The 27535-nt window shown below is 40.3% G+C and overlaps 2 pseudogenes; both read left to right on the top strand.

The window, feature by feature from the left end:
• Nucleotides 1-4581: 4581 nt before the first annotated feature.
• Nucleotides 4582-5559, top strand: LOC129019402 (complex I intermediate-associated protein 30, mitochondrial-like; annotated as a pseudogene).
• Nucleotides 5560-7913: 2354 nt separating this feature from the next.
• On the top strand, nucleotides 7914-27286 carry LOC129021124 (glycerol-3-phosphate dehydrogenase, mitochondrial-like; annotated as a pseudogene).
• The last annotated feature ends 249 nt before the right edge of the window (nucleotides 27287-27535 follow it).

Raw genomic sequence — 27535 nt, 5'->3', positions numbered from 1 at the left:
ACTCAGGTTGAGAAAAAGATTGGATTAGCCTTTTTCCTGAGATGCCCCTTACGGTCGTGCTCTGGGGAGAAAGGAGGTCTGGATTAGAGAGGAGAAGACAGAGAGAGACCAGCTCTAGTGTTTGGAAGGAGGTTTACTTTCCTTCCTTTAATTTCCAGAATCATCCGGAGCTCCTGTGCTATAATGGCAGTTTGAACCACTGGAGCCGAGATTTGAGCCCCGGGACCCATCAGTCCTGCTGGACCATCTGTGAGACTGGTCCTGAACCCAGTGACCTCCGCCTCTGGGGGCAATTCCAACTCCAGTGGTTTTTGCCACAGGCTGGACAGGGTCGAGGTTGCCTTGTCTTGCTGCCTGGGCAATCCTTAAAATGCCCTGGACTGCCACATCAATAGCAACTAGCAGATGCACCTTGGGGATTCTGGATGTTGCAAGCCTGCAAAGCTGCTGCTAGAGCCTCTGTCCTTCTCCTGAACTTGCTCTCTTTCTTTTGGGCCTCCTCCTCCTGGTCCATATTATTAAAGACCGAAGTGGCTACTTTCAGGAGGCTCTCTAAGGTGCTGTCTGGTCCTGTACCTTGCTTTTGTAGTTTCCTTCTACTATCAGGAGCTGCCTTGTGTAATAAACTTGTCCTTCAGGATGAGCTGTTCCTCAACTGAATTAGGGGATAAGGAAGTGTACTCTATTAGTGCCTCTCTTAGCCTTTCCATAAAGGCTACAGGATTCTTATCTGGTCCATTATAGACAGTTTAGAGTATGATACCCAACCTTGTTTTAACCTGAATTGACTCTCCCTTAGCTGAGAGAGCCAGACAGACTCCATTTTGGCTCCTTCACTTACAGCCCCTTACCCACCCCCTTCCTCAAGGACTTAACTGGTGCAAGCAGTCTCCTAGCACATCAAAGGATGCAATTAAATGATAAGATACTGTGGCAAGCTATATCTGCAGTTCCTAGGAATTTGCCCAGTTGATAGCACCCAGAGCCCCCGCGTTTGTGTCCGGTTGATAACACCCAAAGCCCCGCGTCTATCACCTTGTGATGGATTTAAAGCCCCTGCACCTGGAACTGTTTGCTTTCCTGTAACCATTTATCCTTTTTGCCTGCTTTATTTCTGTAAGATTGTTTTAACTAGACTCCCCCCACTCCCCTTTCTAAACCAAAGTATAAAAGAAAATCTAACCCCTTCTTCGGGGCCGAGAGAATTTTGAGCACTAGCTGTCTCTCGGTCGCCGGCTAATAAAGGACTCCTGAATAAGTCTCAGCGTGTGGCGTTTCTCTGTAACTTGCTCGGTTACAAGAGTAATTGAGGCCGGGCACGGTGGCTCACGCCTGTAATCCCAGCACTTTGGGAGGCCGAAATGGGTGGATCATGAGGTCAGGAGATCGAGACCATCCTGACTAACGCGGTGAAACCCTGTCTCTACTAAAAATACAAAAAATTGGCCAGGCGTGGTGGTGGGCGCCTGTAGTCCCAGCTACTCGGGAGGCTGAGGCAGGAGAATGGCGTGAACCCAGCAGGTGGAGCTTGCAGTGAGCCGAGATTGCGCCACTGCACTCCAGCCTGGGCGACAGAGTGAGACTCCGTCTCAAAAAAAAAAAAACAAAAGAGTAATTGAGAGGTTTGGCCTTGGTTTGCTGTAGGCCTTCTAAAACGCATATTACAAAGTGCTTTATCTTCCACTTATCCCCCTGAGTTAATGGGGTACCATTAGGACCCAAAATTCCGTTGATATCTAAAGTTTATTTTGCTGTACAACTCTGGTTTTTGTGGGGTTTTTTTTCTTTTTTTTTTTTTTTTAGAATTTTACTTGCTTCTAACACAAAGAAGTCCAGGTTTTCCTTCAGGCAACTCCTTTATGGAGTTTGAGCGTGCCTCCAACAGGAAAGATGAGGTTTTTTGCCCTGCTCCCCTAATGGTAGCGAGCAGGCTTCAACCTGTGACCCATCATCCCTAGACTGTCTTGGCCAAAGAGAAGAGTAACAACCAGCTGGTCTTAATTTCTTGTTACCATCAGAGCACTCCATAATCATATAAGTTGTGTGATCATTTGTTTTGCTTAAATGTTTTTTTGTTGTTGCTGTTTGTTTCTGTTTTTGTTGTTGTTTTGCTTTTTTTCCCCATTGGGTTTTATCAGCTCTACCTTGTTTTTGTTTTTTTTTTATTGAGCAAAGGTTTTTTCTTCTCAGCTGACTGACTTCTGTTTTCTTCATTTACTTCTGCTGTCTCTCCTTTCTCTTGCACCCTCTGCTGCATGAGGAACATGACATAGTTTATAGTAGTCTGAGGTTCCTTAAAGAAAATGGAGAAGGTACAACTCCCTTGGGGGAGAAACCTGTTTTTCCTTATCAAACCCCAAGAGTGTAAACAGAAAAGTTCATCTCAGCTCTTAAACTGCTTGCTTTTGTATTGTGTTACCTGATTTATTGACTAAAATAGTTATCGCAACAGAGTCTACTCTTCGGGTTTTAAAGAAGTGTATAGTTTAGACAGTTAGAAATGTCATTGTTTACAAAAATTTTTTTCTAAGTGCATTGGAAAAACATCACTGGTCTAGCCTCATAATAATATCTCCCTTTTTGGAAACCAGCATTCAGTGTGGGCTCTGCCCAGAGCTCAGAGAGTCACTTAAAGGATAGATAATCCCTATCTAAATAAAACAAAATTGGTCTCCTTATACCATCCTATGATAAATTTTTATAATTTTATGTTTGATTTGGCATCCCTCTTTAATCTCCTTCTAGCACACCAGACTCTTTCTCTCCATACTTTATAATGCAAATTTTTCTATTTGATTTTCACCTGAGTTGTTTCCTTTAATATGCAAATTTAAGACTATTTAGCTGACAACTGCCTAGGGTTGTGAAACAGGTTACCAAGAATCTGAAAGTCTATGATAGGAAGAAAGGTTTTTGTGAATTGGTGAAGATGTACTTCTATCCGCATGTCTAATATATCTATGTATTTATGTGTTATGTAAATAATGTTTCACTAATGAAAATATATAAAAGAGTTCTGATTAATTGGCTTAAAGAAAAATAGCATGTACATCAAATACTTTATCAGAAAAAGGAAAGACTACTCAAATGCTTTTTCAAGTTTATATGACTTAAGTAAAATCTTTAATAAATAAGCTAGCTTTAAAATTATTATTAAAGTAATATTAGATATGTCTTAAGAATTGCCAGCATACATTTTTGTTTGCATTTTTTTTTTGAGATGTTGTCTCCCTCTGTTGCCCAGGCTGGATTGCAGTGGCGTGATCTCGGCTCACTGCAAGCTCCGCCTCCCAGGTTCACACCATTCTCCTTCCTCAGCCTCCCAAGTAGCTGGGACTGCAGGTGCCTGCCCACACACCCGGCTAATTTTTTGTATATTTTTTTTAATGGAAACAGGGTTTCACCGTGTTAGCCAGCATGGTCTCGATCTCCTGACCTCGTGATCTGCCCACCTCGGCCTCCCAAAGTGCTGGGATTACAGGCACGAGCCACCATGCCCGGCCCTTTGTTTGCATTTATTGATCAAACAATTTCATACTTATCCCTGCCAAATACTATAAGGTGTCAAAACTTGACATAGGGGTTGCAAAAGTATAAACACAGCCAAAACAGAAAGACCTTTGCTTGTGTAATCTTTAATAAATAAGACATTGACATTGGTTTAATAAAAATAGCTCTATCTTGAATTTAGTAACATTACCGTAACTTCTAATCTTGTGGCTTTAGGTGGTCTAGTCCACAGGCAGTAAGGAAGTTGGTTTTGGGAAAGGGCTGTTATCATCTTTGTTTCAAAGCTAAACTATAAAGTGAGTTCCTCCCAAAGTTTGTTTGGCTTACGCACAGGAATGAACAAGGACAGTTTGGAGGTCAGAATCAAGATGGAGTCAGTTAGGTCAGCTCTTTGTTATTGTCTCAGTTATGGTGGTTTCATAATTTTAAATGATGCCTATCACAGTTTCATAAACAGTGTAGGTAAGTGATTAACATAAGATAATTAGGAAAATGTAATGGGATGAATACTTGTAGATAAAATTGTCATAATTTAAAATCTAAATTACTATTAAATTAAATAATAGATATTTTATTATTTGGGTATTTTTCAACAAAATATATTGTAGGAAAACATTCTTTCTAAAAACAGGTGTGTGCTTTGTAAAAAGGTATACACTCTTTTGTCTAATTCAAAGCTTATGTAAAGGTTTTATATAAAACAAGGTAAAAGGAACCAGGAAATAAGAGAGATGTAAAGAAAGTTAAATAAATAAAGAGGTTTTTCTCTCCAGCATGGCGAATGTCCAGCCTCCGGAGATTGGGCAGTGAGTGCCGGAGGTAAACACTGAGGCAGAAGAGTTTTGCCACTCACTACCTGTGTAACCTTGGGTAAATTAGTCGTGGAACATCCATTTCCTCGTCTGTATAATTGAAATGATAATAGTACCTCTCTCAGGATTGTTGTGAGCCGTCAAATGAAAATACACTTAGAGCAGCTTCTGGCACTTGGTAGAATTGGGCTATTTGCTGAAGCTTCTTGGTAGCCCTTGGTAGCCCAGGAAGAAACTTATATTTTGATTTTTTCGTACCATGGCTTTGGTTCACAAATTGCTGCATGGCACTTATATTCTCAGAAAATGCTCTAAGACAACTGCTGCCTTGCATTCATGGGTATTCGCTTTGCAGACCATTCCAGTAGTCTTCAGAAACCAGTGGCTTCTCCTGGCAAAGCCTCCTCACAGAGGAAGACTGAAGGGGGTTGGCAAGGATATCACCAGAAAGAAGTTGCTTTGGATATAACTTCTCCTGAGAAGAAACCTGAAGTTAGTTTCAATAAAGCAATTGGAGATGAAATAAAGGACCATTTTAGGCATTTGAAGGATCAAACTTGGATCATTGGATAGGACCCGAAGGCCGCCCTCTACATGAGGTCTTGCTGGAACAAGCCAAGGTTGTCTGATAGTTCTGGGGGAAAGAAGACTTGGATAAGTAGATAGTGACTTCTGAAAAGATGATTGGAGGCAGAAGTGAAGTATTTTTGAAAATGGGCAAGAATAACCAAAGTGCACTGCTATATGGAACTCTGAGCTCTGAGGTGCCTCAGGATGGGGAGACTACCTGAAGTGGGTACTGTGCAATGATATCCAGGATTCCAGGGGGTGCTTTTGAGAGGAAGATGTCTTGTGATTGGTCCCAGTTCAGTACTCTGTATCTCCATGTATGTGGGGATGGTTGGCCTTGGATGATGTATATCAGGGAGGACACAGATATAATCCAGAGGAAAATCAGATGTATAGTTACTTCACGTTCACCCATGGGGAGCCCTACTGGCAGGAGGTCAAGATCCCTTTTTCCAAGTTTTTTTTCCCTAATCAAGGAAGAGCGCAGGATGTTCAGAGTCAGCTTCCGCTTGACAAGATCTCTTCTATAGCATTCACCTTGGCTGATAAAGTGGATGGTCTTTTCTTCCTGGAGACAGATTTTATTGGAGTGCTTACTGATCCAGCCCACATAGAAGAATTTGCCTATGAAAATTCTCCAGAGCTTAACCCAAGACTTTTAAAATAAAGATCATGTGGTAGTTTTCTTTTACTAAACTAAGGGTACTGGTATCTACAATGATATAGACAAAATAGTTCTTTAATGGCATCCAAAAAAAAAGAAAGAGGTTTTTTTTTGTAAGACAGCTTAAAGAGAAATAATTTTATATGAGAAAGAATCTAGTATGGTAAATTTAGTCCTAGAATAAAATGACTAGTTGTTTAAGAAAAAGTGATGTTTAGGACAAACCAGAAAATCCAAGCATGTCATGAATGGTCTGTATAAGCCATTACAAGAAGATTATTAAACAAACAAAACAAAAACTTTTATACAATCAAGTTGTCTATAAAGAGAAATGATAATGGTGTTTCTGTAGATTGGGTTTGATGTAAGAAAATGCTTATACACTAAAGAATTGGTTAGAACAATGAAATTTTCTTAAGGGGTTGATTTACTGAATAAATTATAAGAGATTTTATTTTTTAATTTTTAACCCCAAATTCAACTTTTATTGCATCTCACAGGTTTTGGTTTTCTCTCCCTTTTTAAAAGGCACAAAATAGTAACACTCTCCTTCAACTCATTTTCAGGTCATATAAGTTTGTCTTCCTTGGGTTCCAGTTTTTTTGTTGTTGTTGTTGCCTGATGCTAACAGTGTTTTCTCAAAGGTCTAAAGGAAATGTTTCCTTTGAACATAATATTCTGTGCACTGCAGAAGAGTTTTTTGTTTGTTTGTTTGTTTTTGCCTTTTGGTAACCTGCCTAGAAGATTTTATGTTTTATTGCTTAGAAAAAGCTGAGGCCAAAAAAATTCTTAATGAAGGTTATTACATTCGTTATCTTCCTGTATGTGCTTTTAAAGTCCTTGTGACATTGAGTTACAGGGCCCTGACTCCTGGGTCTAAAAATGACACCAAGCCCTACTAAATCTTAAATTCTGAGAGCTTATATTGCATATATTTCAACCTTGGAGAATATGACAATTATTTGTCTTGGGGTTGCTCTTCTCAAGGGGTATCTTAGTGGTGTTCTCTGTATTACCTGAATTTGAATGTTGGCCTGTCTTGATAGGTTGGGGAAGTTCTCCTGGATAATATCCTGAAATGTGTTTTCTAACTTGGTTCCATTCTCCCTGTCACTTTCAGGTACACCAATCAACCGTAGGTTTGGTCTTTTCACATAGTCTCATATTTCTTGGAGGCTTTGTTAGTTCCTTTTCATTCTTTTTTCTCTAATCTTTTCTTCATGCCTTATTTTAGTAAGTTGATCTTCAATCTCTGATGTCCTTTCTTTTGCTTGATCAATCTGGCTATTGATACTTGTGTATGACGAATGATGGCAACTCCTCTCCAGCAAGGGCACAAAACTGAATGGAGAATGAGATTGACGAATTGACAGAAGTAGGCAGATTTGCCCTGAGGGGTTCCCAGCTTGAAGGGATCCAAGATATTTCCCTTTCACAAGACAATCCCATTCTGTCAATGAATTAATCAGCAAGAAGATTTCGTTTCACTTCCCTCTTCTCCTGCAAGGGAAGACTTTAAGAGACCTGAATTGACATGGCAAGGTGGTCTCATTTTCAACTCTCAAGCACAAAGTCTTTCTTCTCTTTGGTTTGCCTGCCAAAATGAAAATTCGAGGTTACCAAAAGCTGCAGTTCCAGTATATCTCCTTCTTATTCCACAGAAATTGTTGTTCATGGATATGAAGGCGCTGACAGCTAAGTATAATTTTGCCACCATGAAAAAGCCAATGAGAAGCCAATAAAAACAGGGTTTCAGAAACAGAAAAGTACCTCCATTTCCAACTATGTGTCAAAAGCTTTCCTGATTAAGCTTGTTTGTTTGAGATTTCTCTAGCTGTAGCCAAAAAATCCTAAATTATTATCATTAGTATTCCTTTCATGAAATTGATGTGACCTGATACCCTGACTCATAGTAAGAGAAGAATTAAGAGAATTGTGAAAAGGAAAAGTGGTTTTGAACTTCGTTTTCCTGCAGATCCAACAATCTAACTTTAGAACTCTGCTTCCTCCAGTTTTCTCACTCTGTCTGCAGTGAGAGCTGCCCTGCTGGCTCCACTGCTACTTTGAGTGCAGGCACTGCCTTGAGAGACATTTTCCTGACAGAAAGGTGACAGGAGGGCTTTCAAACGATTCCTTCTGAAAGCTGACATTCAACTCATGTTTACTCTTTGGGTAACTTTATCCTGCAAATTCTGAGAGAACACCACCCTTCTAGATCCAATTGGCCACAAAACAGGTTGCATGAGTCTCCATAGCAAAATGGAAATCCAAATGGAATCCAATTTCCATTTGGATTTCCATTTTGCACATAGTGAGTTTTCTCTGTCCATTTTGGGTTTGGATGGAGGAGGGGAAAAATGCTCAGACTTTCCCCCAAGACGGTAGTATCAGCCAATCCCCAGAAACAGCTTGGAAGGGTCAGTGTGGGCAGGTGTTGAGTACTCTAAGTCATCCAGAGCAAGGGCAAGCAAACCATGGCCCACAGGCTAAATATGGCTACAACTGCTCCTTCACATATTGCTAAATACGGCTACAACCGCTCCTTCACATATTGCTAAATACGGCTACAACCGCTCCTTCACATATTGCTAAATGCGGCTACAACCGCTCCTTCACATATTGCTAAATATGGCTACAACCGCTCCTTCACATATTGCTAAATATGGCTACAGCCGCTCCTTCACATGTTGCTAAATATGGCTACAGCCACTCCTTCACATGTTGCTAAATACCGCTACAACTGCTCCTTTACATATTGCTAAATACGGCTACAACTGCTCCTTTACATATTGCTAAATATGGCTACAACTGCTCCTTCACATATTGCTAAATACGGCTACAACCGCTCCTTTGCATATTACTTACAGTGGCTTTCAATCTGCAAGAGAAGACTTGAATAGTTGCCACAGACACCTTCTGGTTTGCAAACTGGAAATATTTATTACCGTTTACAGAAAAGGTTTGCTGTCATATGTCTCACAAATCCAGTGCAGTCTGTAATTAGTTACAATGAAAAGATGACAATGCCCAGGTCACATTGTTCCTAAGGCCTGTTCTGAATTTCTCCCCATTTAGAATGAATTCCCTGCAGGCATTTTTGCATGCCAAATACATTACATCACTGTCAAGCTTTCTCCTTCCGTATATGCTTTGAACCCTGGGAACAGGCCACCTTTTCAGTTCTGTTCACAGTGGCTGTGTCTTCCGCTTCAGCCAAAACTTTCACTGTGGTCACGGCTTTCCAAGCTACAAGGCCAGCCAGTAGGATGGGCAAGCTACAAGGCCAGCCAGTAGAACCCAGGGTCCTGTTGGGTACCCTAAAATCTCATTCTGTTGTCACCTTTGCCCCCTCATCCAAGTGACCATCTCTGGAATCTAGTTGGAAACATCTCCTTCCCCCCTAGACAAAGACCCATAGTCCTGGTATAATCATCATCCAGTGTAATGGGGGCTCTATCACTGTTTTCTACTGTTTCTTGAGCTATTTGGGCTTCTTGGTTCTGGGGACCTTTGCTGCAGTGTTCCTGGAAAGTAACCCGCCTGACATCTTCAATGAAACCTAATGTCTCACTTTCAGCATGTTGGTGTTCTGCAGTATCTGGGTGGCTTTCCTCCTGAGTTACAGTAGCACTCAGGGAAAGGCCATAGTGGTTGTGGAGATTGTCTCCATCTTGACCTCCAGCACTGGGTTACATGGATGCATCTTGCTCCCAATTGCTACATGATTCTCCTTCACCCAGAAAGGAACAGTCTTCAACACCTAAAGAAGAAGCTGAGAAACCATAAACAGAAGGACTATACTATATATAGACCAAGAGGAGGGACTATAATGCTTATTAGTGGTAGAGAATTTGTAAGCTAATTGTGTAAAGTGCTCCTGAAAAATCAATAAATATTAAACAACTTGTTTCAAAAAAAATGAGATATTGGCAAGTTACTTACAGAAGCAAACCTGAATATCCAGTGAATAAGAAGATTCTGGGCTCATTGGAAGGTATTGAGTTGTCACAATTAATTTTTCACAGTAACAGATTTATCTTGTTATACTCTCCCCTCTTCCAGGATTCAACTTTCACTAGTCTTCAGTTTTAAAAAAGAAGATGCTAAGCCTAACTAGTAATCAAAAATACAAATTAAAAAGCCACAAAATAGCATATTACTATGCAGAATAAAAAAAAAATTACAAATCTGTAATCACTAAATATTGACCAGGATGTAAAGCAACATGTGCCTGCACACACACACACACAGAACGAGGTTAACTTCACACCTGTTAAGGAATAATTTCCAGGAGGCATTGTTACATAAAACAAGCAAGTTATAAATGAAAGTACAGGGCGGGTGGAGCCAAGATGGCTGAATAGGAACAGCTCCAGTCTACAGCTCCCAGCGTGAGCGACACAGAAGACGGGTGATTTCTGCATTTCCAACTGAGGTACCGGGTTCATCTCACTGGGGAGTGCCAGACAGTGGGTGCAGGACAGTGGGTGCAGCGCACTGTGCGTGAGCCGAAGAAGGGCAAGGCATCGCCTCACCCGGGAAGCACAAGGGGTCAGGGAATTCCCTTTCCTAGTCAAAGAAAGGGGTGACAGACGGCATCTGGAAAATTGGGTCACTCCCACCCTAATACTGCGCTTTTCCAATGGGCTTAACAAACAGCACACCAGGAGATTATATCCCACACCTGGCTTGGAGGGTCCTACACCCACGGAGCCTCGCTCATTCCTAGCACAGCAGTCTGAGATCAAACTGCAAGGCAGCAGCGAGGCTGGGGGAGGGGCACCTGCCATTGCCAAGGCTTGAGTAGGTAAACAAAGCCGCCGGGAGGCTCGAACTGGGTGGAGCCCACCACAGCTCAAGGAGGCCTGCCTGCCTCTATAGGCTCCACCTCTGGGGGCAGGGCACAGACAAGCAAAAGGCAGCAGTAACATCTGCAGACTTAAATGTCCCTGTCTGACAGCTTTGAAGAGAGTAGTGGTTCTCCCAGCACGCAGCTTGAGATCTGAGAATGGGCAGACTGCCTCCTCAAGTGGGTCCCTGACCCCCGAGTAGCCTAACTGGGAGGCACCCCCCAGTAGGGGCAGACTGACACCTCACACAGCCGGGTACTCCTCTGAGACAAAACTTCCAGAGGAACGATCAGGCAGCAGCATTTGCGTTCACCAATATCCGCTGTTCTGCAGCCACCGCTGCTGATACCCAGGCAAACAGGGTCTGGAGTAGACCTCCAGCAAACCCCAACAGACCTGCAGCTGAGGGTCCTGACTGTTAGAAGAAAAACTAACAAACAGAAAGGACATCAACACCAAAAACCCATCTGTACGTCACCATCATCAAAGACCAAAGGTAGATAAAACCACAGAGATGGGGAAAAAACAGAGCAGAAAAACCGGAAACTCTAAAAATCAGAGCGCCTCTCCTCCTCCAAAGGAACGCAGCTCCTCACCAGCAACAGAACAAAGCTGGACGGAGAATGACTTTGACGAGTTGAGAGAAGAAGGCTTCAGAAGATCAAACTACTCCAAGCTAAAGGGGAAAGTTCGAACCAATGGCAAAGAAGTTAAAAACCTTGAAAAAAAAAATTAGATGAATGGCTACCTAGAATAACCAATGCAGAGAAGTCCTTAAAGGACCTGATGGAGCTGAAAATCATGGCACGAGAACTACGTGACAAATGCACAAGCCTCAGTATCCAATGCGATCAACTGGAAGAAAGGGTATCAGCAATGGAAGATGAAATTAATGAAATGAAGCGAGAAGAGAAGTTTAGAGAAAAAAGAATAAAAAGAAACGAACAAAGCCTCCAAGAAATATGGGACTATGTGAAAAGACCAAATCTATGTCTGATTAGTGTACCTGAAAGCGACAGGGAGAATGGAACCAAGTTGGAAAACACTCTGCAGGATATTATCCAGGAGAACTTCCCCAATCTAGCAAGGCAGGCCAACGTTCAAATTCAGGAAATACAGAGAACGCCACAAAGATACTCCTTAAGAGCAACTCCAAGACACATAATTGTCAGATTCACCAAAGTTGAAATGAAGGAAAAAATGTTAAGGGCAGCCAGAGAGAAAGGTCGGGTTACCCACAAAGGGAAGCCCATCAGACTAACAGCTGATCTCTCGGCAGAAACTCTACAAGCCAGAAGAGAATGGGGGCCAATATTTAATATTCTTAAAGAAAAGAATTTTCAACCCAGAATTTCATATCCAGCCAAACTAAGCTTCATAAGTGAAGGAGAAATAAAATACTTTACAGACAAGCAAATGCTGACAGATTTTGCCACCACCAGGCCTGCCCTAAAAGAGCTCCTGAAGGAAGCACTAAACATGGAAAGGAACAACTGGTACCAGCCACTGCAAAAACAAGCCAAATTGTAAAGACTATCAAGGCTAGGAAGAAACTGCATCAACTAACGAGCAAAATAACCAGCTAACATCATAATGACAGGATCAAATTCACACATAACAATATTAACCTTAAATGTAAATGGGCTAAATGCTCCAATTAAAAGACACAGACTGGCAAATTGGATAAAGAGTCAAGACCCATCAGTGTGCTGTATTCAGGAAACCCATCTCACCTGCAGAGACACACATAGGCTCAAAATAAAGGAATGGAGGAAGATCTACCAAGCAAATGGAAATGTTGGCCTGGCTAGCTAGGTTGGGGAAGTTCTCATGGATGATATCCTAAAATATGTTTTCCAAATTGGTTCCATTATCCCCATCTCTTTTGGGTACACCAGCCAGTCATAGATTTGTTCTCTTTACACAATCCCATATTTCTTGGAGGTTTGTTCATTCCTTTTCATTCTTTTTTTTTTCTATTCTTGTCTACCTATCTTATTTCAGAAAGGCAGTCTTCAAGCTCTGAGATTCTTTCCTCTGCTTGGTCTATTCTGCTATTAATACTTGTGATTGCATTTTAACATTCTTCTATTGTGTTTTTCAGTTCTATCAGGCTGGTTACATTCTTGTCTACACTGGATATTTTCTCTGTCAGCTCATGCAATGCTTTATCATGACTTTTTAGCTTCCTTGCATTGGGTTAAAACATGATACTTTAGCTCAGTGAAGTTTGTTTTTATCTGTATTCTGAAGTCTACTTCTGTCATTTCAGCCATCTCAGCCCAGTTTCAAACCCTTGCTGGAGAGGTGATGTGGTCATTTGGAGAAAAGAGGGCACTCTGACTTTTTGTGTTTTCACCATTCTTGTGCTGATTTTTTTCTCATCTTTGTGGGCTTATCTACCCTTAATATTTGAAATTGCTGACCTTTGGATGAGTATTTTTTTCTTTTAACAATTTGGCCACTTTTCTATAGGGCTGCTGTGGCTTGCTGGGAGTCCTCTCCAGTCCCTAGTCATCTCAGATTTCCCAGTACCTGGAGGTATCACCAGTAAAGGCTGAAAAACAGCAAAGATGGAATTCTGCCCATTCCTCTGGGAGCTCTATCTTTGTGTTTGTAACACAAAAAATAAATTCTTGGGGTGATGGATACCCCATTTATCCTGATGTGATTATTATGCATTGCATGCTTATATCAAAGTATTTCATGTAACCTATAAAGATATACACCTACTATTTACCCACAGAAATAAAAAATAAAAATAAATGGTTATGTCAATATAACTGATACATCACGTTGGAAAAGTGAACAAAATATAACATTTAAAAATAATAATAAAATAATTTGTGCAAGATCAGATCATCACCAAATGGTAGAGATGTGATAAAACAGGCAGTCTGTGAGCCACCCCACCCTTTCTTTGCAGAGATTGTGGTGCAGTGGGGTCGTCTATAGTCCAAGCCCAGGCAGACCTCCAGGCATCTAGAACACCCCACTCTATGCAGAGAACTTGGAGCCAAGGAGGTTTCCTATCTGATCTCCATGGCTAGTCACACCTCTGGGTACATGGTTAACACTGGTGCCTGTGTCTGCTATCAGGAAGCCTGTACATGGGCCTGCCCATTCCAGCCTTGTCCATCTTGGAATGCATGCTTGGAATTTTTTAATCTGTAATCTCTCGTTTTCCATTTTGGTTAGGGATCATTGCTGAAGAGCTAGTGTAATCTTTCAGTGGTGTCACAACATTCAGATTTTTCATGATGCCAGAATTCTTACAGTGGCTTCTTCTCATCTGGAGATGTTGGCATTCCTAATTTTTGTAATTATTTTCATGCAGACAAGATTCATATATATATATATATATATATATATATATATTTTTTTTTTTTTTTCCTTTGCCCTGTCTCCCTAGAAGGTGTGAGCATACAGTATGTTTGGTACCATCTTTTGGCTTTGCTTTTATAGCCCTATGGACTTCTCATGGCTGGCTTTATATTGAGCTATTGTGCAGTTTGGCATACTACCAGCAGATGGCATGCATGAATAAGAGATGGCTGTGGCCAATGTCACTAGGTATATACTTTATTATTGTTTACTAAGAGAAGCTCTCAAAAAATTCAAAGCATGTATTGCAAGGAAGCTCAGCAACACCCAAGGCAAGGTTCAAAATCAACACAAATATATTTCTACAGCAATCTAGTAAATGAAGGAAGAGATAAACATGTCAAAAAGAAATCAGTCAGAGCTTCTGGTATTGAAAAGCTCAATTAAGGAATTTCAAAATACAATTAAAAGCTTTATCAATACACTGGAGCAAGCAGAAGAACGAATTTCAGAATTGAAGTCTGGTCTTTTGAACAAACTCAGACAAAAAAAAGAATTAAAAAAAATAAAGTCTTTGAGAAAGACGGGATTATATAAAGTGACCAAACTTATGAATTAATGACATTTCTGAGAGAAAGAGAAAAGGTAAATGACCTGGAAAACATATTTGAGAGAATAATTTAAGAAAATCTCCCTAATCTTGCTGGAGAGGTAGACATCCAGATAGAAGAAATCCAGAGAACACCTGGGAGATACTATAAAAAACAGATATTACCAAGACATAGTCACCACACTGTCCACCATCAATACTAAAGAAAAAAAATCTTAAAGACAGCTACAGAAAAATGTTAGATTATGTACAAAGGGAACACCATCAGACCAACAGCAGACTTCTCAGCAGAAACCTTGCAAGCTGGAAGGGATTGAAGGCCTATTTTCAGCATTCTGAAAGAAAAGAAATTCCAACAAAGAATTTTATGTCACACCAAACTAGGCTTCAAAAGCAAAGAAGAAATAAAATATTTTACAGACAAGCAAGCAATCAGGGAATTTGTTACCACTAGATCAGCCTTACAAGAAATCCTTAAAGGAGTTCTAAACATGGAAACAAAGGAACAATACCTGCTACCACAAAAATACACTTAAGTATATAGTCTTCAGATCCTATAAAGCAACCACACAATAAAAACCTACAAAGCAACTAAGCAACAACTTCATGAAAGGATGAAAACCTCACATATCACTATTAACCTAGAATATAAATGGCCTAAATGCCTTACTCAAAAGGCGTAGAGTGGCAAGTTTGATTTTAAAAAGAAAGACTCATTTGTCTGCTGTCATCAAGAGATCCATCTCACATGTAACAACACCCATAGGGCTCAAAGTAAAAGGTTGGAAAAAAATCTATCATGCAAATGGAAAACAAAAAAAGCAGGGGTAGATATTCTTAGATCAGACAAAACAGACTTTAAACCAAGAAAAGTAAAAAAGTATGAAGAAAAGAATTTCATAATGATAAAGACCTCAATTTAATAAGAAGACTTAACTATCTAAATACATATGTACCCCACATTAGAGTACCCAGCTTCATAAAGCTGTAGTTCTAGACCTATGAAAAGACTCATCCACACAATAATAGTAGGGGACTTCAACACCCCACTGACAGCATTAGATGGATCATCAGAGCAGAAAACTAACAAAGACACCTGGACTTAAATCTGACACTTGACTAATTGGCCCTAATAGACATTTACAGAATACTGAAGCCATAACTACAGAGTGCACATTCTTCTCATCTGCACATGGAACACATGGACAACAAGCTCAGCCTAAAGCAAGTTTCAATCAATTAAAAAAAAATAAAAATCATGCCAGCCATACCCTTGGACCACGGTGCAATAAAAATAGAAATCAATACCAAGAAGATCTCTCAAAACCACACAATAACATGGAAATTAAATAACTTGTTCCTGAAAGACTTTTAGGTAAACAATGAAATTAAGGCAGAAATAAAAAAAGTTCTTTGAAATACTAGGCTGGGCGCAGTGGCTCACACCTGTAATCCCAGCACTTTGGGAGGCTGAGGCGGGTGGACCACCTGAGGTCAAGAGTTCAAGACCAGCCTGGCCAACTGGGGAAACCCCATCTCTACCAAAATACAAAAATTAGCCGGGCATGATGGCGGGTGCCTGTAATGCCAGCTACTCAGGAAGCTGAGGCAGGAGAATTGCTTGAACCCAGAGGTTGCAGTGAGCTGAGTTCACACCATTACACTCCAGCCTGGGTGACAGAGTGAGACTCTGTCTCGAAAAAAAAGAATGCAATTCCATTTACAATAGCTGAAAGAAAAAAAAGACAGCCTAGACTATATATAACCAAGAAGGTGAAACATCTCTACCAGGGGAACTACAGAACACTGCTGAAAAAAATAATAGATGACAAAAATTAACAGAAAAGCATTCCATGCTCATGAATTGTAAGAATCAATATTGTTAAAATGGCCATACTGCTCAAAGCAATCTACATATTCAATGCCAATCCTATCAAGCTACTAACATCTTTTTTCACAGAACTAGAAAAAAACTACTTTAAACTTCATCTAAAACCAAATAATAGCCTGAATTGTCAAAGCAATTCTAAACAACAACAAAAACAAAGCTGGAGGCATCACATTACTTGACTTCAAACTGTACCACAAGACTACAATAAGCAAAACGGCAGGCACAAACAGACATAGATCAATGGAACAAAAAACAGAACCCAGAATTAAGCCACACACCTACAGCCATCTGACCTTAGACAAAGTCAACAACAAAAACACAATGGTGAAGAACTCCCTATTCAATAAATGGTGCTGAGATTGCTGGCTAGGCATATGCAGAAGAATGCAACTGGACACCTACATTCACCATATACAAAAATTAACTCAAGATGGGTTAAAGATTTAAATGTAAGACCTCAATCTATGAGATGCCTAGAAGAAAACCTAGGAAACACCATTCTGAACATTGGCTATGGAAAAAAATTTATGACTAAGTTCTCAAAAGCTATTGCAACCAAAAAATGAAAAATTGGATCTAATTATACAGCAAATGAAACTAGTAACAGGGTAACAGACAACCTATAGGATGGGAGAAAATATTCAAAAACTGCATCAAAAAGGTCTAATATTCAGAATCAACGTAAAAAGTAAACAACTAAACAAGCAAAAATAAAGTAATCCCCTTAAAAATAGGCAAAAGATGTAAACAGACACTTGTCAAAAGAAAACAAGCAGCCAACAAACATGAATAAATGCTTAACTTTACTAGTCGTCAGAGAAATGAAAGTCAAAACCACAATAATGAGATGCCATCTTACAACAGTCAAAATGACTATTATTAAAAAGTAAAAAAAAAGAGCAGATGCTGGCAAGGCTACTGAGAAAAGGGAATGCTTATACACTGTGGTGGGAATGTAAATTAGTCAGCCACTGTGAAAAGCTGAAAAGTTTGGAAATTTTGAAACTATGAAAAGTTTGGAGATTTTTCAAAGAACTTAAAACAGAACTATCCTTTGACCCAGCAATTCATTACTGGTTTTATATCCAAAAGAAAATAAATTTTTGTACCAAAAAGACACATGCACCCATATGTTCACTGCAGCACTATTGACAAAAGCAAAGATGTGAAATCAACATAGCTGCCCATTATTAATGGATTGGATAAAGAAAATGTGGTACATATACACCATGGAATACTATGCAGTCATAAAACGGAACAAAATCCTGTGCTTTGCAATGACATAGATGCAGGTAGAAACCATTATCCTAAGTGAATTAACACAGGAACAGAAAACCAAACACTGCATGTTCTCACTTATAAGTGGAAGTTAAACACTGAGCACACATGGACATAAAGATGGGAACAGTAGACACTGGGGAGTACCAGAGGGGAGAAGCAAGACAAGGGGCAAGGGCTGAAAAACTATTGGGTACTGTGCTTTCTACCTGAGTGACAGCATCAATCATCAAACGTCAACATCATGCAACATACCTAAGTAACAAACCTACTCATGTATTCCATGAACCTAAAGTGGAAATTAGTTTTGAAATAAAAATTTTTTAAAAATAAAAACATTGTTGGGATAAACTACCCAGATTACAATGGTGATACACAAAGAACAAAATAAGATATTTGACCTACCAAGATGTGAGAAAGTAAATTATCATGGAAAACTTTTTTTAATGTTTTTTAAATTGTATTGACTATTTCAAGAATATTTAGATGCTGATTTTCTCTATTTTTCTATTTTCAATTTCATTAATTTCTACTCCAATTATTATTATTATTATTTCTTCTGCTTGCTTTGAGATTAGTCAGAGTACAGAATACAGTATTTTTCTAGTTTCCTAAGGTATAAACATAGACTATTGAATATAGAATTATCTTCTTTACTGATATAGATACTTAATACTATAACTCTCTTATTTCCCTCTTAGCATTTCTTTTGCTTCATCCTACAAATCTGGTAAGTTGTAACTTCATTTTTATTTAGTTCAACTTTTTTGTTTGTTTGTTTGTTTTTGTTTTTGTTTTTGTTTTCTGAGACAGACAGCCTGGCTCTGTCACCCAGGCTGGAGTGCAGTGACACGATCTCGGCTCACTGCAACCTCTGCCTCCCAGATTCAAGTGATTCTCGTGCCTCAGCCTCTTAAGTAGCTGGGTTTACAGGCATATGGCACCACACCCAGCTAATTTTTGTATTTTTAGTAGAGGCGGGGTTTCGCCATGTTGGCCAGGTTGGTCTCATACTTCTGGCCTCAACTGATCCATCCACCTTGGCCTCCCTAAGTGCTGGGATTACAAGTATGAGCCACCATGCCCAGCAAAGGTCAAATTATTTTTAAAATTTCTCTTACATTTCTTTCATTTTTTTATTAATTTGGTTTTTTTTTTTTTTTTTTTTGAGATGGAGTCTTGCTTTGTCACCCAGGCTGGAGTGCAGTGGCACCATCTTGGCTCACTGCAAGCTCTGCCTCCCGGGTTCACGCCATTCTCCTGCCTCAGCCTCCCCGGCAGCTGGGACTACAGGTGCCCACCACCATGCCCAGCTAATTTTTTTTTTTTTTGTATTTTTAGTAGAGATGGGGTTTCACCGTGGTCTCAATCTTCTGACCTCGTGATCCACCTGCCTCGGCCTCCCAAAGTGCTGGGATTACAAGCATGAGTCACCGCGCCTGGTCATATTTCTTCTTTGACCCACATGTTGTTTATGTGATTATCTTCTTTATCATATTTTACCCATTTTTTGTAACAATTTTTTTTCTTTTTGAGTCAGAGTCATGCTCTGTAGCCCAGGCTGGAGTGCAATGGTGCAATTTCAGCTCACTGCAATCCTGGGTTCAAGTGATTCTCCTGCCTAAGCCTCCTAAGTAGCTGGGATTACAGGTGCGCACCACCATGCCCAGCTAATTTTTGTATTTAGTAGAGATGGGGTTTCACCATGTTGGTCAGGCTGGTCTCGAACTCCTGACTTCGTGATCCACCTGCCTAGGCCTCCCAAAGTGCTGGGATCACAGGCATGAGCCACTGCTCCTGGCCACAAATATGTTTTTTTAATGTCATAAAACTAAAACTATTTTATAATAAAATAGTAAAATTTTTAAAACAGGAAGTTTGCATTCTGTGACAGCATTTTTCTTTATAATTATATCTTTGGAAGTATTCAATATGTTGAAAAAACAACTTGCAACATACATGTAAGTTATAAAACATAGTAAAATGATGAACTCCCAAAAACATCCCCATCCACCTAAGAAGTAAACATTGATCACTTCTCCTGTCCACCCATGCTTCTCTTTCTCCCTTCACTGTGCTACCCCCATACATGATCACTACCATAAATGTTGAGTTTATTACTAAGCTACTTCTAACTATGTGGATATACTTCATAATATAAATGTGTGTAAGGTTTATAATGCATATGTATCAAAATATGTACTAATGTGAATATAAATATATCATGTATACTATTGTATTTTGATATATATGAATTTATACTACACATATTCATTTACATGGGAAATATATACACATATGGATACTTATGTAATACTACATATAACACACAACTGTGCACATGTAATACATGAACTACAGTGCATACGTATCACATGTGTATGTAAATACACTTGTAAAAACAAAATAGATTACATATATTAGTAGATGTGTAAAACTGAATATGTACATAAATTTAGGTATTGTATAATATTTGTATAGAATACATAAAACACATTTATACCTAGATAGTATAAGATATACATGCACTTATATTGTAAAATATGCATTTGGGGATGTAAAATTATATATCATACATATAAGATATTTGTATATATTTAATGTCATTTAATATAATGTGTGTATTTATATTCAATATGTGTATGATTTATATGGTATACATATTTAACATGTACATTATAAAACATATATAATATATAAACATAGTAAATGTATTATTAATAAATATATATATTTATAATTAAAATCACTGCAGTTGGCCAGGTGCTATGGCTCACACTTGTAATCCCCCACTTTGGGAGGTGAGATGGGAGAATTGCTTGAGGCCAGGAGTTTGAGACCAGCCTGAGAAACACAGCAAGACCCCATTTCTATAAAGAATAAAAAACATAGCCAGGTGTGGTGGGATGCACCTTAAGTCCTAGCTACTTGGGAGGCTGAGGCAGGAGTATTGCTTGAGCCCAGGAGTTTGAGGCTGGAGTGAGCTATGATCGTGTCACTGCACTCCAGCCTGGGTGACATTAGAGACCTAATGTATATATAGCATGATGAATGTAGTAAATCCTAATGGACACCTGAAATTAGACTCTATCTCTAACAACAACAACAAAAAATCACTGTAGCCTTTCTATATTCACATAAGTGTCACATGACTATTTAGAGGTTAAGCATAACCTCAACTTGTGAAGGGCATTGTAGGTGGGTCAGCATATAGCACTGAGTGAATGTTTGCTGGATGAGTGAATGATGGATACAGAGCAAAGTGTAAGGAGTGTCTTTCAGCTGCTATGTTCTGCTCAAGGCTGGTTTCTTTATGTGTTGAAGAGGAAGCCACAGGCATGAAGAAGACTTGGCATGACTGATTATGAGCAGCGGATCAATATGTTGCATATTAGGGCCCATGATGGAAATCAAAGCAGAGGAGACTCGAGATCTAGTGGGATTGGTACCATTAGTGAAGCGGAGGGAGAGATGCAGCACATTTATGTGAGAGCATGGGTGGGTGGGGGTGTCATTTGCAGTTAATCGCCCAATACTGAAAGGCACCCAGTAGTACACTATGGGAAGTGAAATAAGCCACGCACAGAGAGCCACATACTGCATGATTTCCACTTATACGTGGAATATTAAAAAGGTCAAACTCAGAGAGTAGTAACAGAGAGTAGAATGGCAGTTACCGGGGTGGAGGGTTGGGGTTTTGGGGGGATGCTTGTCAAAGGGCAGAAACTTTCAGCTATAAGATGAAATACTGTTAGAGACCTAATGTATAGCATGGTGAACATAGAGAATCCTAATGTGTACCTGAAATTTTCCAAGAGTTATCTCAAATGTTCTCACCACACACACACAATGGTAACTGTGAGATGTGGATATATTAATTAGCTTGTTTTAGACATTTTACAATATATACATACATCAAGACATCCTATTGTACACTCTAAATATATGTAATTTTTTGTTAATCAAAACTCAAAGCTGGAAAAAGGCACTCAATATATATTGTTTTCTTAATTCTTTAACACCACACTCTAATCCTCTTGAAATATTTCTTGTCATAAAATCTAGGCCCTGAAATCCTGAAAACAGCAACAACAACAACAACAACAGATAACAACCAGTATATCTGCCTCACAATCTAATGAATTCTCCTTCCTTAACCCCTTCAAATGCTATTTTTTTTTTTAAATGTCTACTTCTGGTGATGACAGAGTGACTGGTGCTAGACTGGACTTCCTGATACAGAAAACTACAAACCTGGATGCATTCTATCTGACAACAGTTTTCAGAAAGGGAAAAAAGGTAATGCAAGAGTGAAATCACACAAGAAGGGAACCTAGCAAGCTAAGCCCCATGACTTCCCTGTTCTCTTTCGGGGATAATTCCTCTCCCAGTAGATACAACTGGAATCTGGGCCAAACAAAGCAGTCATTGATATGGTTTGGCTGTGTCCCCACCCAAATATCATCTTGAATTGAGCTCCCATAAAGTGGGACATTAGGAAGCAAGACAGTTTCTGGGGAGGGGCCCCGTTCTGTGTGGGAAACGTGTGAGGGGAGAAGAAAAGACACACACACAATACCTTTAAGGGTAAACAACCTTTATCCCATGTAAATGGCAATGTAGATAGAATAAGCAAATTATATAATAAGCAAATGGATATAATAAGCAAATTGCAATGGGGAGGGAAGAAGGGAAAAGATATACATGTATTTACACTCACCAGACTATGGAGGATTCACCACCACGCTAGGAAGCAACAGCCTGGGCTCCAGAGTCGGCCACTCGTCCATGCACAGACAATGAGAGGTCTCATGAAGCTTCAATGCAGTCTGGGACCCTAGTTCTTTTTGTAAGGAGTTGTTTGACATGAGGCCCAGTCACGAGGGCCCTTCACGACTGAGCTAAAGGAACACAAAAAGGTCAAGTTGTTTTTGTGGTTGTCTATTTTTTTTCAATAACTAACGTATAGGAATAGATTGAAATAGAGATTTCTCCAAAACAGCGCTGGATGAATGCCTAAGGGGCTCACACAACCTGTTCCAGGACTTGGTGACCATTGTTTGTGGCCATGTTCAAGTGAGTTCAAACTTAATATTTAACTTTTCCTCCACAGGCCCTCAGAAATTTGTCAGTAAATGTGGGAGGGCAGGTATCTTTTTGACATACTAGCTTCCTTTTTTTTTTTTTTTTTGAACATGTACACAGCAGTGGGAATGCCAGTCACATGGGAATTCTATTTTTAGTTGTTTCATGAACCACCACAGTTTTCCATAGTGGCTGTACTAATTTACTTTCCCACCAACATTGTACGAGGGTTCCCCTTACTCTGCATCCTCACCAGCATCCATTATTTTTTGGCTTTCTGATAAAAGCCATTTTAACTGGAGTGAAATAATTTCTCACTGTGGTTTTGATGTGCATTTCCCTGATGTGCTGATGTTGAACAGCGTTTCATATACCTCTTGACCAACTGATGAACAAAATATGACACATATACATAATGGAATATTATTCAGCCATAAAAAAGAATAAAATTATGTTATTTGCTGCAACATGGATAGAATTGGAGGACATTATGTTAAGTGAAATAAGCCAGGAATAGATGGACAAATATTCCATCTTCTCACTCATATGTGGGAGCTAAAAACATGGATCTCATGGAATTAGAGAGTTGATTGGTGGTTACCGGAGGCTATGAATAGAGGGGGGAAGGAGAGAGGTTGTTTTGTGGGCACAAAAATACCGCTGGATAGAATGAACAAGATCTACTATTCAGTAGTACAGCAGGGCAACTACAGTTAACAATAATTTGTTGTATGATTTAAAGTTGCTGGAGGGGAGGAACTGAAATGTTTCCAACATAAAGAAAGGGTGCAGGTTTGGGGTGATGGAGTCTCAATTGCCCTGGTTTATCATTAGACATTGTATGCATGCATCAAAATACCACATGACCCCACAATACATATAACTATTATGTATCTATAAAAAAAAAAGTTCTGCCAGCCAGGCACGGTGGCTCATGCCTGTAATCCGAGCACTTTGGGAGGCTGAGGTGGCTGGATCACCTGAGGTTGGGAGTTTGAGACCAGCCTGACTAACACAGAGAAACCCCATCTCTACTAAAAATACAAAATTAGCAGGGTGTGGTGGCGCATGCTTGTAATCCCAGCTACTTGGGAGGCTGAGGCAGGAGAATCACTTGAACCCGGGAGGCAGAGGTTGCAGTGAGCTGAGATCGTGCTATTGTACTCCAGCCTGGGAAATAAGAGTGAAACGCTATCTCAAAAAAAAAAAAAAAAAAAAAAAAAAAGTTCTGCCTCAGGGTTCTGCATCCATAAATTCAACAAACCTGGGATCAAACACATTTTTTTGCCAGGCACAGTAGCTCACACCTGTAATCCCAGCACTTTGGCAGGCCAAGGCAGGAGGATCACTTGAGTCCAGGAGTTTGAGATCAGCCTGGGCAACATAGTGAGACCTTGTCTCTACAAAAAATAAACTATGCACCTAGTCCCAGCTACTCAGGAGGCTGAGTTGGGAGGATCACTTGAGCCTCGGAGGTTGAGGCTGCAGTGAGCTGTGATTGTGCCAGCGCACTCTGAGTGACAGAGCAAGAAGCCGGTCTCCAAAAAATATTTTTAAGAAACCAATAAAAATAATACTAATTTAAAAACCAAGAGAGTCTAACAACTATTTACATAGCATTTACATTGTATTAGGTATTATATGTAATCTAGAGATGATTTAAAGTATACAGGAGTAAGCGCTGGGTTATATGCAAATAGTACTTCATTTTATGCAGCGGACTTGAGCAGCCTGAGATTTTGGTGCCTGAGATGATCCTAGAACTAATCCCCTACAGATATACTGAGAGGCGACTACATGTCTGTATCTATAGATAGATACCAAGATGGCGAGAGATAGATTGGGCAGGGAGGGAATGCGTTTACATGAGATAGAGACAAACAGAGAGGTAAGATCCACAATTATTAAAGACACTGTAGTGGAAGTTTTTCCAGGATATTTTGCCTCCAGTATTAATGGAAAAGCTGGTGAAGTGTGAAGCCAGGCGAGGGCTCTGAGCTCTGACGGCGGGGTTGCGGGGTCGCCCGCCTCCTGGACAAATCTGTAGGCCTAGGGAAGCCTGCCGGCTGAGAGGTGTGGAATAGGGGAAGCCAGATCTGTGGGCAGACGACGAGAAGTCCTCAGGCTAAGAAATAGCTTTTCAAAAGGCAGTGAAAGGGACGATTCTTGTTGGAGGAGCTGCTCTTGCAACTGTTTTAGGACTTTCTCAGTTTGCTTATTACAGAAGGAAACAAATGAGCCTGGTCTATGTTGAAGCAGCAGACTGCATTTCAGAACCTGTTAACAGGGAGCCTCCTTCCAGAGACGCTCAGCTACTGACTTTGCAAAAATATATCTGAATTTGATATCCTTGTTATGGGAGGAGAAGAAAGAGGAAGTGGCTGTGCACTAGATGCCGTCACCAGAGGACTAAAAACAGCCTTGTAGAAAGAGATGATTACTTACCAGGGACCAGCATTAGAAGCACTAATTTGATCCATGGTGGTGTGAGATATCTTCAGAAGGCCATGATGAAGTTGGATATTGAGCAGTACAGAATGGTAACAGAAACCCTTGAGGAGCATGCCAACCTGCCAGAAATTGCTCCCCATTTATCAGCTCCATTGCCTGTCATGCTTCCACTTTACGAGTGGTGGCAGTTACCTTACTACTGGGTAGGAATCAAGCTGTATGATTTGGTTGCAGGAAGTAATTGCCTGAAAAGCAGTTATGTCTTCAGCAAATCAAGAGCCCTTGAACATTTCCCAATGCTCCAGAAGGACAAACTGGTATGAGGAATTGTCTACTATGATGGATGACATAACGACGCACGGATGAACCTTGCCATTGTGCTGACTGCTGCCAGATATGGGGATGCCACAGCCAATGACAGGGAGGTAGTGAGCTTGCTCAAGAAGACAGACACCCAGACAGACAGCGAAAGTGCGTGTGAGTGGTGCGTGGTGCAAGAATGTCCTCACAGTGCAGGAATTTGACATGAGAGCCAAGTGTGTTATCAATGCCATGGGACCTTTCACAGACTCTGTGTGCAAAATGGATGATAAGGATGCTGCAGCTATCTGCCAGCCAAGTGCTGGTGTCCATATTGTGATGCCTGGTTATTACAGCCCAGAGAGCATGGGACTTCTTGACCAGTGACGGGCGAGTTATTTTCTTCTTACCCTGGCAAAAGATGATGATTGCTGGCACTACTGATACTCCAACTGATATTACACACCATCCAAGTCCTTCAGAAGAAGATATTAACTTCATTTTGAATGAAGCACGTAATTACCTGAGCTGTGATGTTGAGGTGAGAAGAGGGGGGACATCCTAGCAGCGTGGAGCGGTATCTGTCCCCTTGTGGAGCTGTATCCATCCCCTTGTTACAGATCCCAAATCTGCAGATACTCAGTCTATCTCCTGAAATCATGTTGTCGATGTCAGTGAGAGAGGTCTTATTACTACAGCAGGTGGAAAGTAAGTAACTTACTGGTCTGTGGCGGAAGATCCCCTAAATGCTGCTATCAAAACCCACAATTTGAAAGCAGGACCAAGTAGAACAGCTAGGCTTTTCCTTCAAGGGGTTAAGATTGGAACCCCACACTCTACATGAAGTTTGTCCAGGATTATGGACTTGAAAGCGAGGGGGCACAGCATCTTGCTGCCACCTATGGTGATAAGGCTTTTGAGGTGGCCACAATGGCAAGTGTGACTAGCAAAAGGTGGCATATTGTTGGAGTATGTTTTGTGTCAGAATTTCCATATATTGAAGCAGAGATGAACTATGGGATTAAGGAGTATTCCTGCACCACTGTGGATATGATTTCACGTTGTACTCGCCTGGCTTATTATTATTATTATTATTTTTGAGACAGAGTTTCGCTCTTGTCACCCAGGCTGGAGTGCAATGGCACGATCTTGGCTCACTGCAATCACCGCCTCCTGGGTTCAAGCGATTCTCCTGCCTCAGCCTCTCGAGTACCTGGAGTTACAGGCTAATTTTGTATTTTTAGTAGAGATTGGGTCTCCACCCTGGCTAATTTTGTATTTTTAGTAGAGATTAGGTTTCTCCATGTTGGTCAGGACATCGCCACGCCTGGCTAATTTTGTATTTTTGTAGAGATTGGGTTTCTCCATGTTGGTCAGGCTGGTCTCAAATTCCTGCTCAGGTGATCTGCCTGCCTCAGCCTCGCCTGGCCTTTCTAAATGTCCGAGCAGCAGAGGAAGCCCTACTCAGGATTGTTGAACTCATGGGCAGAGAACAGAATTGAGATGATTATAAGAAACAGGAACAACTTGAAACAGCCAAGAAGTTTCTATATTATGAAACAGACTAAATTTTGATCAGAACAGTTAACAGACGGCTCTGAAATTAGCCTATTGCCTTCAGACAGTGACAGGTATAAGAAGAGATTTCGTAAGTTTGATGCAGACCAGAAAGGCTTTATTACCATTGTTGATGTTCCGCGTATATTAGAGAGTATCAATGTCCAAATGGATGAAAATACACTCCATGAAATTCTAAATGAAGTAGATTTGAATAAAAATGGACAGGTTGTACTCAATGAATTTTTGCAGCTGATGAGTGCTATTCAAAAAGGAAGGGTGTCTGGAAGCCGGCTCGCTATACTAATGAAAACTGCAGAAGAGAACCTCGACAGAAGAGTTCCAATTCCAGTGGACCATAGTTACAGGAGGGACCGGGCTTAGGATGCGACTGGCCTGGGCAGATCTGTGTTTGTTAAACAGGTCTTGTTTGTGCATATTTTGCTATGAATGAAGTTCCTTTAAGGACAAAGAAAAGCACACTTTTCTTCTTTTGAGCATATCTGTTTTTACTTAAAATCTGCTAAATGCTAAAACACACAGTCTTTCACCAATCCCAGAGACTCGTTTGGAAATGAACTGATTTCAAGCCATTACTGTGAATAAAGCACCCCAGCATTTTGTGTAAGTTCT

Source organism: Pongo pygmaeus, chromosome 20 (assembly GCF_028885625.2).
Source record: "Pongo pygmaeus isolate AG05252 chromosome 20, NHGRI_mPonPyg2-v2.0_pri, whole genome shotgun sequence".
NCBI classification, from domain to species: domain Eukaryota; kingdom Metazoa; phylum Chordata; class Mammalia; order Primates; family Hominidae; genus Pongo; species Pongo pygmaeus.
This window is presented reverse-complemented; position numbering and strand designations above follow the sequence as displayed.